The sequence below is a fragment of the Macrobrachium nipponense genome, chromosome 16 (assembly GCF_015104395.2).
Source record: "Macrobrachium nipponense isolate FS-2020 chromosome 16, ASM1510439v2, whole genome shotgun sequence".
NCBI classification, from domain to species: Eukaryota; Metazoa; Arthropoda; class Malacostraca; order Decapoda; family Palaemonidae; genus Macrobrachium; species Macrobrachium nipponense.
The window spans coordinates 38,612,627-38,622,626 of NC_087209.1; positions in this window are offsets into that span (position 1 = coordinate 38,612,627).

Below are 10,000 nucleotides of genomic sequence, written 5' to 3' on the forward strand. Positions count from 1 at the left end.
TAAGTAGTTTTTTTTTTTTTTTTTTTTTGTAATCATGAACGGTTATCTGTCGAACCCCAAAGTTGCCTTACTTTCTAAAGTGTGGAAAGGAATTTGCCGGACTTTTCTACCTGTGACGGAATTCATCAATAATGTACGTGTTCTTTGAACTTCCCCTTATCAGGATATTCTTTCATTTGTTAGTAAAAATGTGCTTTTGAACATTGTTTCAGTCATTATTTATAGGCCTTGTTAGTATCCACGGTGATATCAGAAGCACATACCAGAAACTTACTTTTGCTGAGAGAAATGACGGAAATGAAGTCACCTCACCTCTCAATCACACACGAGGAGCGACATCGATTTATCGAGATTCAACTCGGTTTCAGCCAGGCCCTTCGATCTCCCCGGATAAGTAAGGCGCATTCTTCTTCCCTCGGTTGATGATGTGAAATCTATTGCGGATGAATCATGAACGTAGGATTTCAGGTAAGGATGAAATAATTCCTCTTTCGCATCAGTTACCGGGGCCTCCCCTGTCACGGTGCTCGATGCCTGTTGCAGTATAAAAGAGCAGACTTCAATCACCTCGACAGACCGAGTATTTTTTCATGAGAAGACTTCGATTATGCTGACGTAGTGAAACAACTGACTGACAGGTCAGACAGCAAGCCGATGAATTAAATGGAAAGACGCTGTCCTTTATGATTAAGCCAGGAGTAAGAAGAAGCCATACGAAGAAATACTGATCGCAGAGTTTCCGATGACTCTTTCTCTCTCTCTCTCTGTCCGTCTGGAAACTTCCGTGAAATATGCACTTAGTTTCTAATGTCACTATGTTTCTTCCATACTCCGGTTCCAAATTTCATTTCATCGGTTTCTTATATTATATGGATGAATTACTGGAAAATAGTAACTAACCATTTTCAGCTTACTGGACAACACTGAATAAAGAACAGAAACTGCAAGCGAAGGTAATTGTTCAAATATATCCGTCATCAGAATGACATCATCTCAATGTTAAGCTTGGTCGAGTGGTACCTTTATGTATAATCAGTAAATATATCTAAAATTCACTTTAAGCTTTCGTCAACAAGATTCTCTTCGACTTTGCGAAAAATTAACCGAATTTTAGTTCAGTCAGACACCTCGACGAAAATGCCAGAGTGTAATGAAATGTTTATTAAACGATGAAAATCTTACGACCTTAGTTTATCACCTCTGCAAATCAGAGTTCTCAAGACACGATGATATTAGCTTATTAATCATAAAAAATAATGAATGGTGCTTTTCAGTTTCTATCAAATGGCTACTGATGACCATCATCAAGAAAAATTCGATGAGGTATAGGGAGATAATAATAGTAATAATAATAATAATTTTAATAATAATAATAATTAATAATAATAATAATAATAATAATAATAATAATATTATTATTATTACTTATTATTATTATTATATTATTATTATTATTATTATTAGATGATAACAAAAGTGGCATATTATCGCCGTAGGGTTAATAAATCCTAGTCTGGACGTTGTCTAAGGGCGTAAGGGAATTCTAACGTTTCCACCGTATCAACGGTTCATTTTCAAGGAAGGGTGAACGTGAAATGATTGGATTAATATTATTATTATTTGCCTACAAAGATCAATCATGTTCTGAAATCCAGGTGACAAGAAAAACCCGTTTATATGACGAAGAAGTCATTAGTCTCGAAAAGCTGAAGAATTCTATATCATCACGATAATACAATCCAAAATCTGTTTATGGATCTTTCTGTCTCTCCTTTTTGTGCAGAATGCCAAAGAAAGAATGCGTGTGGGTGGGTGGGAGGCGGGGCGGGGTGGTTGCGGGGGGGGGGGGGGGGTGGGGGGGGGGGGGGGGGGGGGGGGCTAAAAGTATACTATACAAGTATACTTTTAGCAGAGGGACTTGACACCCCTGAATTACTGCATAGTAACTACCACCACCATAATGGAGAATTTATCCTACAGTAAAGTCTCCAGGAAGATGTCGTGATGAAGCTCTTTAGGGAACTACATTAAGAAAATGTAGTGACAAAAGATCTCATTTATAACATAGAAAATATTAGACAAATAAAATTAATGTTCAACAGTGTTTTTCGCTTATGACGGTTTGGTTCTAAAAGATTACTTACGATAGTTTGGTTCTAAAAATAAAAATAAAAATATGACCGTTTGGTTCTAAAAGATGGTCTTACGACAATTTGGTTCTAAAACAAAGTAGTGCGATTTCAGATGCAAAATGGGTGAATGTTCTTTACATCACATCCTATTGATGTATATCTTCTTCTTGCATGTGAGTGCGTTCATGCCGTGCTAGTTTTCATCCTGTTGAATTCAATCTCTTCTTTGTCCTGACTTACTAGAAATGGCATGAATAACCAGTTGTGCAATACGAAGACACACCAGGGCAGGGGTGGCGAGACTTTTGGACTCAGAGATCTACTCTAAAGACTAAAACTCTTTCACGATCTATCGTACTACATAATCACATATTATTACGTGTGAAAAAAATTTCAAATAGCTCCATAGTACTATAAAACATGAGTACAATAACTTCCTCATAAATGTATAATATATATAATAACATATATGTATATATAAATATAATATATATATATATATATATATATATATATATATATATATATATATATATGCTATATATACATACATATATACATGTATATATATATTATATATATATATATATATATATATATATATATATATATATAGATATATATATATATATATATATATATGCACGCACACACACACACACACACACACAAATATATGATATATATATATATATATATTATATATATATATATATATATATATATATATATATATATCTCTTGTGTTTTTGTTTGTACATATAGAATTGTGGGGGAACGGCGATCGACCAAATAAGTGGCCGCGATCGACTGTCTGGCTACCTACCTCTGCTCCAGAGCTTTGAACCGGATACATACATTATGCACAAATACATTAGGGGAGGTGGGTTGGGAGAGTAGTTGAACGAGAGGGGAACAGATTTGGAAACTAATCAGGAAGATGATATAGCCTTTTTCTCAACAGTTTTATGTATATATCTAGAGTATTCATATAATTTCTATGTTACATAATGGACTTGGGGGGGGGGTTGGCAGTTTGTTTAGGAAATGGCGAAGACTTCTTTGGCGTCAAGTGGAAGTTCTCGCTCCATGTGTTTTCTGGCATCTCCGATTTCCGCTTTTGTGCGTTTTTCTCTTAGGTTAGAGAATAAGACCCACACGTTCCTATTTCAAAGGACTTTATGGCGTTGACCTCGTCATGAACAGCAAATGTATATATATATATATATATATATATATATATATATATATATATATATATATATATATATATATAAAATGCTGAAGAGAAATATATATATATATATATATATATATTATATATATATATATATATATATATATATATATATTTCTCTTCAGTATTTTATCCTTTACTGCTGTTTCTTCTTCCATAGAGTCCTGCTTTCCTTGTATGGAGGACCCTGTAGCTGTTAACATTTTGCTTTTACGATTAGAGGTTTAATTTAGATAATAATGATAATAATAATAACGATCATGATAATAACAATATGTTATCCCTTTTATATATTCTAAAACTTTATCGCCGGCGTTTTGAAGTTATTTCCTTGTATTAGGTATAAATTCTTTGTATGGTGAATTTGTCTAAATCAAGTTCATTCACTTTAATCTTCTTTTTCATTCAACTCATTATTCTGAACGGAGCTGAAATGTTTTGTGGATTGAGAGAGACTAAGTCATGAATAGTCCCAAGTAACTATTGATTTCATTACCGGCTACAAAACAATTGTCGATATTCTGTGCATTACATATCCTCTGGATGAAACAGAAACTGTTGGGGGCGGGGCCAGTGAAGCCAGGTAAATAGCCAGTCACAGCGATATCCCAGGCCAGAATCCGTTGCTGTACAACTGGTGACAGTTGAGTTGGTGCACTCTCGCTGGTACGCATCATTAGTGTCTCGAGCTGCTGTGCTTTGCCCTTTTCCTATCTACAGTCAGCATCGTCTTGAACACAGATCTGGAGTGATGGAAAAGATAGCCCTTTCTCTGTGGGCTCTCTGCCTAACTGGAATGGTATCAGAAACAACAAATGTTACTGATTTCAGACTCTTTCGAACTAGAGAACTTTTCTCTTCTTATGATCCTAATGCAAATGCAGAGGAAATGCAGAACAAAGCACTTTCTCAGGTAATGAATGACATTATATCGGGTCCCCTGAAAGGAAGACAAGTGGTCTTGGTGTGCCCCAGTGAGCTAGATGTTTGTGGTGAGGTCGTTGGAGATTTGCTCCGAATAACAAAAATGCCCGTCTCAGTTCATTTCGTCCCTGATGATGTTTCATATCGGAATGAGTCTGGCCATTCTTATGTAGAAGAGGAGGAATATGACGTTGATGATTTTGATTCATCGTACTCTACATACAAATCAAGTAAGTTTTCACGTCTGGTACTACATAGGATTCACAATAGACAAATTAAGAGTTTTCTCTCATGTGGTACATAGGATTCTCAAAAGAAGGTTGTCCAAGATATACATAATGAGAAGTCTTCATAAAATTTAGTTTTTAGTGTTAATAGATTTGGTTCAAGTTGATGAAGGATTTATCGCATTTTTATAATTTGTGTTATCTATGATATGATGCCTCCGTCAGCTGCAAGTCATTTCTGAAATATTGTTCCTGATAAATTATCAACGTTAAAATTTAATTCATTGTTGAGGTCTGCAAAGCTGCTATGAGTTTCAGTTCAATTATTTATTGTTTATTGACAATAAGAGTAGGCTCAAACATGCTACATATAATGTTTTCTATTTAAACTTTTCAGGTGTGATAATCATGATGGTAACGTCAAGGGAGGAATCTTGGTGGCTCTTTTGGAATCCCCCTGATCACTGGCAAGCCAGTGCAATGATGCTGGTAACCACATCTCCCTCGTGCACTACCCAGGATTTCATGGTGACGCCTTTGCTGCAGCGAGCTCCTTCAATGGCTATGCTTTGTCCTTACGTTCCCCATAATTCCTCCACTACGGGGCCAATGTTCAAGGCATGGACTTGGCTTCCATACTCTTCGGGTCAGAGACTAGTAGATATCGGATTCTGGGATTCCAGTCGCTTCCTAGAATGGAATGATCTTTTCCTGGACCGGTTCAGGGATATGAGCATGAAGCAAATAAACATACTGGCCAACACCTTAGATGTGCCTTACTACTACGCGAAAGAAGATGGAACTACTACAGGAATGGCACTGCAATTAGTGGAGACTCTGTCCAAGTGGCTTCATTACAAGTACAAGATCAAAAGCTCACGTAAGTTACTTCATTTATTACTCGTGTCTTTTTGATTATTTCTTATTTTATCTTCATTGGATTACTTTCTGCTCTGGACTGTGATTTGAATAACTTTGTCAACAGAGAACCACAATTGGAAGTACAATATAACTTTTAGGGAACTATTATTTCTAAAGATCGCCTATGTCACTGCAATGCCTCCAGTATAAGGTGAAAAAAAATAAAAATAGTTTCCAGATATCGCAATAATTGATGACAAGATTATTTCAGATATTGAACAATATACTGCAAGTTCAGATCTTAGGCACCTGGTTGAGTAGAAATCTGCCTGTCCGAAAATTCTATCCTCTTTTTTTTTTTTTTTTTTTTTTTTTTTTTTATAAGAGGAAGGATACAATGTTCTAAATTACAATGTTCTAAAGTTCTTCATATTCATGTGTGAATGTCAAGAAACCCTAATACATGTGCAGTGATTTTGTACGAAACAACAGGTATTGCAAAAATTCATTGAAAATTGAAATCGAAAAAACTTCTTTTATGAAGTGCAAGTTCTATTATATTTCATATTATGGGATTATGTCACTGTTAGCGATCCCACTATACACACACACACACACACACACCACACACACACACACACACACACATATATATATATATATATATATATATATCTATACCTATTATAGATACATATTATAATATATATATATATATATCTATACATATTATATATATATATATATATATATATAAGATATATGTAATAGATATATATATATATATATATATATATATAGATATATATATATATATATATATATATATATATATATATTATAAAGGAAATATTAAATGGTTTATAAACTGTCTTGAAGAATAGTGGGTTTGTTAATCTTGATATTACCCATTATGATAAATTAAATGAAATTTGTCCTCTCTGCGAAACAAAGTAAATGTGCTGAAGCAATTTCAAGAAGCTGTGAAATCTCTTAATTAATAGTAGATCTGTTTTTGTAATTTGGGAAGCTAAATTGAACGAGGAAACTCTCCCTTATACATGTTCGAGTACTATATAAAGTCCAGTAAGTTCACTCCTAAAAATATACGAAATGAAAGCAGACCAGCAGTTCCATGGTGGAATAACACTCGACGTTTATTATAGAAAATCACGAGCAAGTACAACCGGGAACACAAAGCCAATGATTCCTTTAAAGCCAAGGAACGTAAATGGCATAGCAACGAAAATACTTTTTACAAGGCAAGAGGGAATCTTAGTCTTATTGCATAAATGGCCTACTCGGCTTCTAAATAATAAAAATATCCTGATATTTGTAGACTTGAGTGATGAATGAAATGAGCCTTATAATGCCAAATTTACTATGAAAAACTCAGAGGTGTTCTAAGCATACTCTTCTCTATTCATTGTTGAAACGTCCTCCTGAGGAGCAAAAATAACTTACTTCTAAAAGTCATAAACGAGTCGTTGGAAAATTGAAATACTGCCGGTGAAATTGAACATACAATATTTCAATGATTTTGGCAATGAAACCAATGAAGACCATTTACATTTAAAACGACAAGCTGCAAATTTATTTCTCTAACATCTTGTGTATTGGTATGTGTATGTAGGAGAATATTAATACTAGATTTATATGGCATCTAGAAATCAATGGACACCTCGACCCATTCCAAATTAGTTTCATTAGGGCATTTCACCTTGGGCCCTTCACTAGAACTGCCTAGCTAGAGCCAGCAAAGATCCACTAATCATTGTCAAATAACTAAATTACTCCTTGATCTTGAAAAAGCCTATGAAGCTACTCGGCACTTTAGTATCATCAGAAGATTTATGTTATAGTTGTTACGGGAAGCAAGGGTAGGGGGGCTATAAACCATTTTTCAGCAGACGAGGTAATTGAAGTGAGACTTAGAAACGATTTCTCACCTCCAGTCCTTCTTTAAAGTTTTAGATATCTTTCACCGAACAACAGTGTTTTTGGTGTTACTTTGTTAATAGCAATCAACAGCATTACATAAGTAGTGAGTATTCTGAGGTGTTCATTATTTGTAGAAAATTGATAAGGGATCAGTTTATGTAGGATACATAAATTACTCTTTTATTTAGAGGCACAACTTTTTCGACAGGACTGAATGAAAGGATGTTCTGTTGTTTATACTTGGTTTGACTTCTTAATGATAACATACAATGAACTCTTTTATGTTTTAATCCATCTTCTCTTTATTCCAAAGGAGATGGGTTTGAATGGGAAACACCTCACTGCAGGTTAACTCTGAAAACTTATCAGTCCTTTCTATTCAAAATAATTTTGTCATTTTTTTTCATTTCTTCACCTTCGACTGTTTCAGTTTTTTTTTTATATATTTAGAGAAAAGGGATTGCGGTGCTTACCAGTGTAACTTGTTTAATGACATTTACTTTTTGTTGCTACTTTCTTCCTATTTTGTCCTTCCACAGCTGTCGTGAACGTGACGGTAGTTGATGCGTTTGTCGAATCAGGCCAGAATGATATGCAGATTAACCTCGCTGTTCCAACAGTTGAACGAAACAGGAAGTTTCTGATATCGACGTCAATAGACTACCAAGGGTAGATATGCATATATACAACTTTCTATTCCTCTTGCACGCAAGAAATTTTGTAATTATTGCTATCGCACGAAGCAAGAAGACCGTTCATTTGTAGATTTTTCAAGTGCGTAATTATAATAGTACGGATTTCTTCGTCTGAAGAAATGTTAGTGGTGATAATTCCCGAGACTGTTTACATATGATGCACAGAGACAGTATCTATCTTTATTGTCTTCTCCAACGACACCCGAATGGTCCGCATCCAGTATATCATACTTTGTGTTGATCCTGTCCAATTCACTAACGTATGTCTTTTTCTGCATGAGCCTAACAGTAAGACTGATACTATTTGGGAGCAAAGAAATACATCCTATTAAGATTCGTCAACGGCTAAAAAATAAAATTCTTATGGTGAGTCTTCAATGGCTGATACACGTAAATAAGACATCAAGAGTTGACTCGCGAACTTAGAGGCATCACCACCCACCACAATTATTGCCTTTTTTTTTCAAGATCTTTGCTCAGCATTTAAAAAAAATAAAACACGATAAAGTATTACGCTAGGGTTCGTTATATCACTTTCAATTGAACAGAGGCGCGGTCAAAACTTTTTCAGTCAATCGTAGTTCCCTTTACTACTGAACAATTTTCTTTGCGTAAACGGATGAAAAACCTTGGAGGCAAAAGCAGCCTCGATCGATTCTAGAAAACTCTTTATTAGGTGAAAATATGAAGAGCTTGATTCAGATCCTGGTAGAAATTTTGTTGTTTTATTTATGCGCCCTGTTTGGCGTTCTGAAAATGACTCGACTAGGGCGAATATTCACCAAAATTGCAGGGAGAGGAAAAATGATAAAATAAATATAGTTACCTGAAAAAATGAAATAAAGTTCAGTTAACATTTATCTTTAAAGTTTTAGATATCTTTCACCGAACAACGTCAAATTGCATTACAATTGCAGTACAAGGAAAATAGCAAAAATGATCAAAATTAATGGAAAATATTGAGTCAATCTTGCATAAATGGTTTCAAGTCACGCCGTCAAATTTTTCCTATTATATTTCCTGATTTTAGTAATAGTTTACCTTCTCGTGTTATCTTTTATCGTAATAATATGCATCTTAAAGCCATTGGTAATCTAAATTCCTTGATAATCTAAATCCCCTGATAATCTAAATTCCATAATAATCTAAATTCCTTAATAATCTAAAGTCCCTAATAATCTAAATTCCCTGATAATCTAGATTAACTTTTGCAGATATGGGCTGATACTGCAAGTGCCACCACCCATCCCGCGGTGGAAAAATATTGTGTATCCCTTTACTTGGATCGTTTGGCTAGCGGTTGTTCTTTCCATGATCTTCACTTCAGTTACATTCCATCTTCTGTACCATGAACATGAGAAGTCCATTGCAACTAACTCCTTAACAGTCGTACAGGTATGGTTTACTTCTATGTTCACTTTCAACGAATAAAAGTTAGAGAGAAATTTGCCATGAGAACTTGAATGGCGAAAGAAGCAGAAGTCACAATGCGCGTGTCAGCTAAGTTTCGATAATGACGTCTGTTTCAGTTTTTGTTGTCCAACCCTCTGGCATCAGTTCCTGAATCGTGGAGAATACGTTGTCTTCTGATGCCCTGGTGGATTGGATCTTGGCTCATTGCTATGTCTTACACCAGCAATTTGATCGCTATACTCACAATTCCAGCTCCTCCATCCGAGATTAAGACGACGCTACAGTTAGCTGAAAGTAACTTCAGGTATGAATCGGTTAAAAATTTTATTATCTACACTCCGCATACCCCCTCTCTCTCTCTCTGAATTTCGTATACTGTTACACAGCTGTACAGAATAAATAAGTTACCTGTAGAGATTTATGGTTTCGTAAAGGCAAGTGGAGTAATATGTAGGTGAAATTGCAATAAATGAAATTTTCCGTAATTTTCCCGTTTGTCCGGGAAGTCATATCTTTCAAGTTTAGTTAATACAGTGACACAGGTACGCAGATGACAGGTAACAGCTCTTG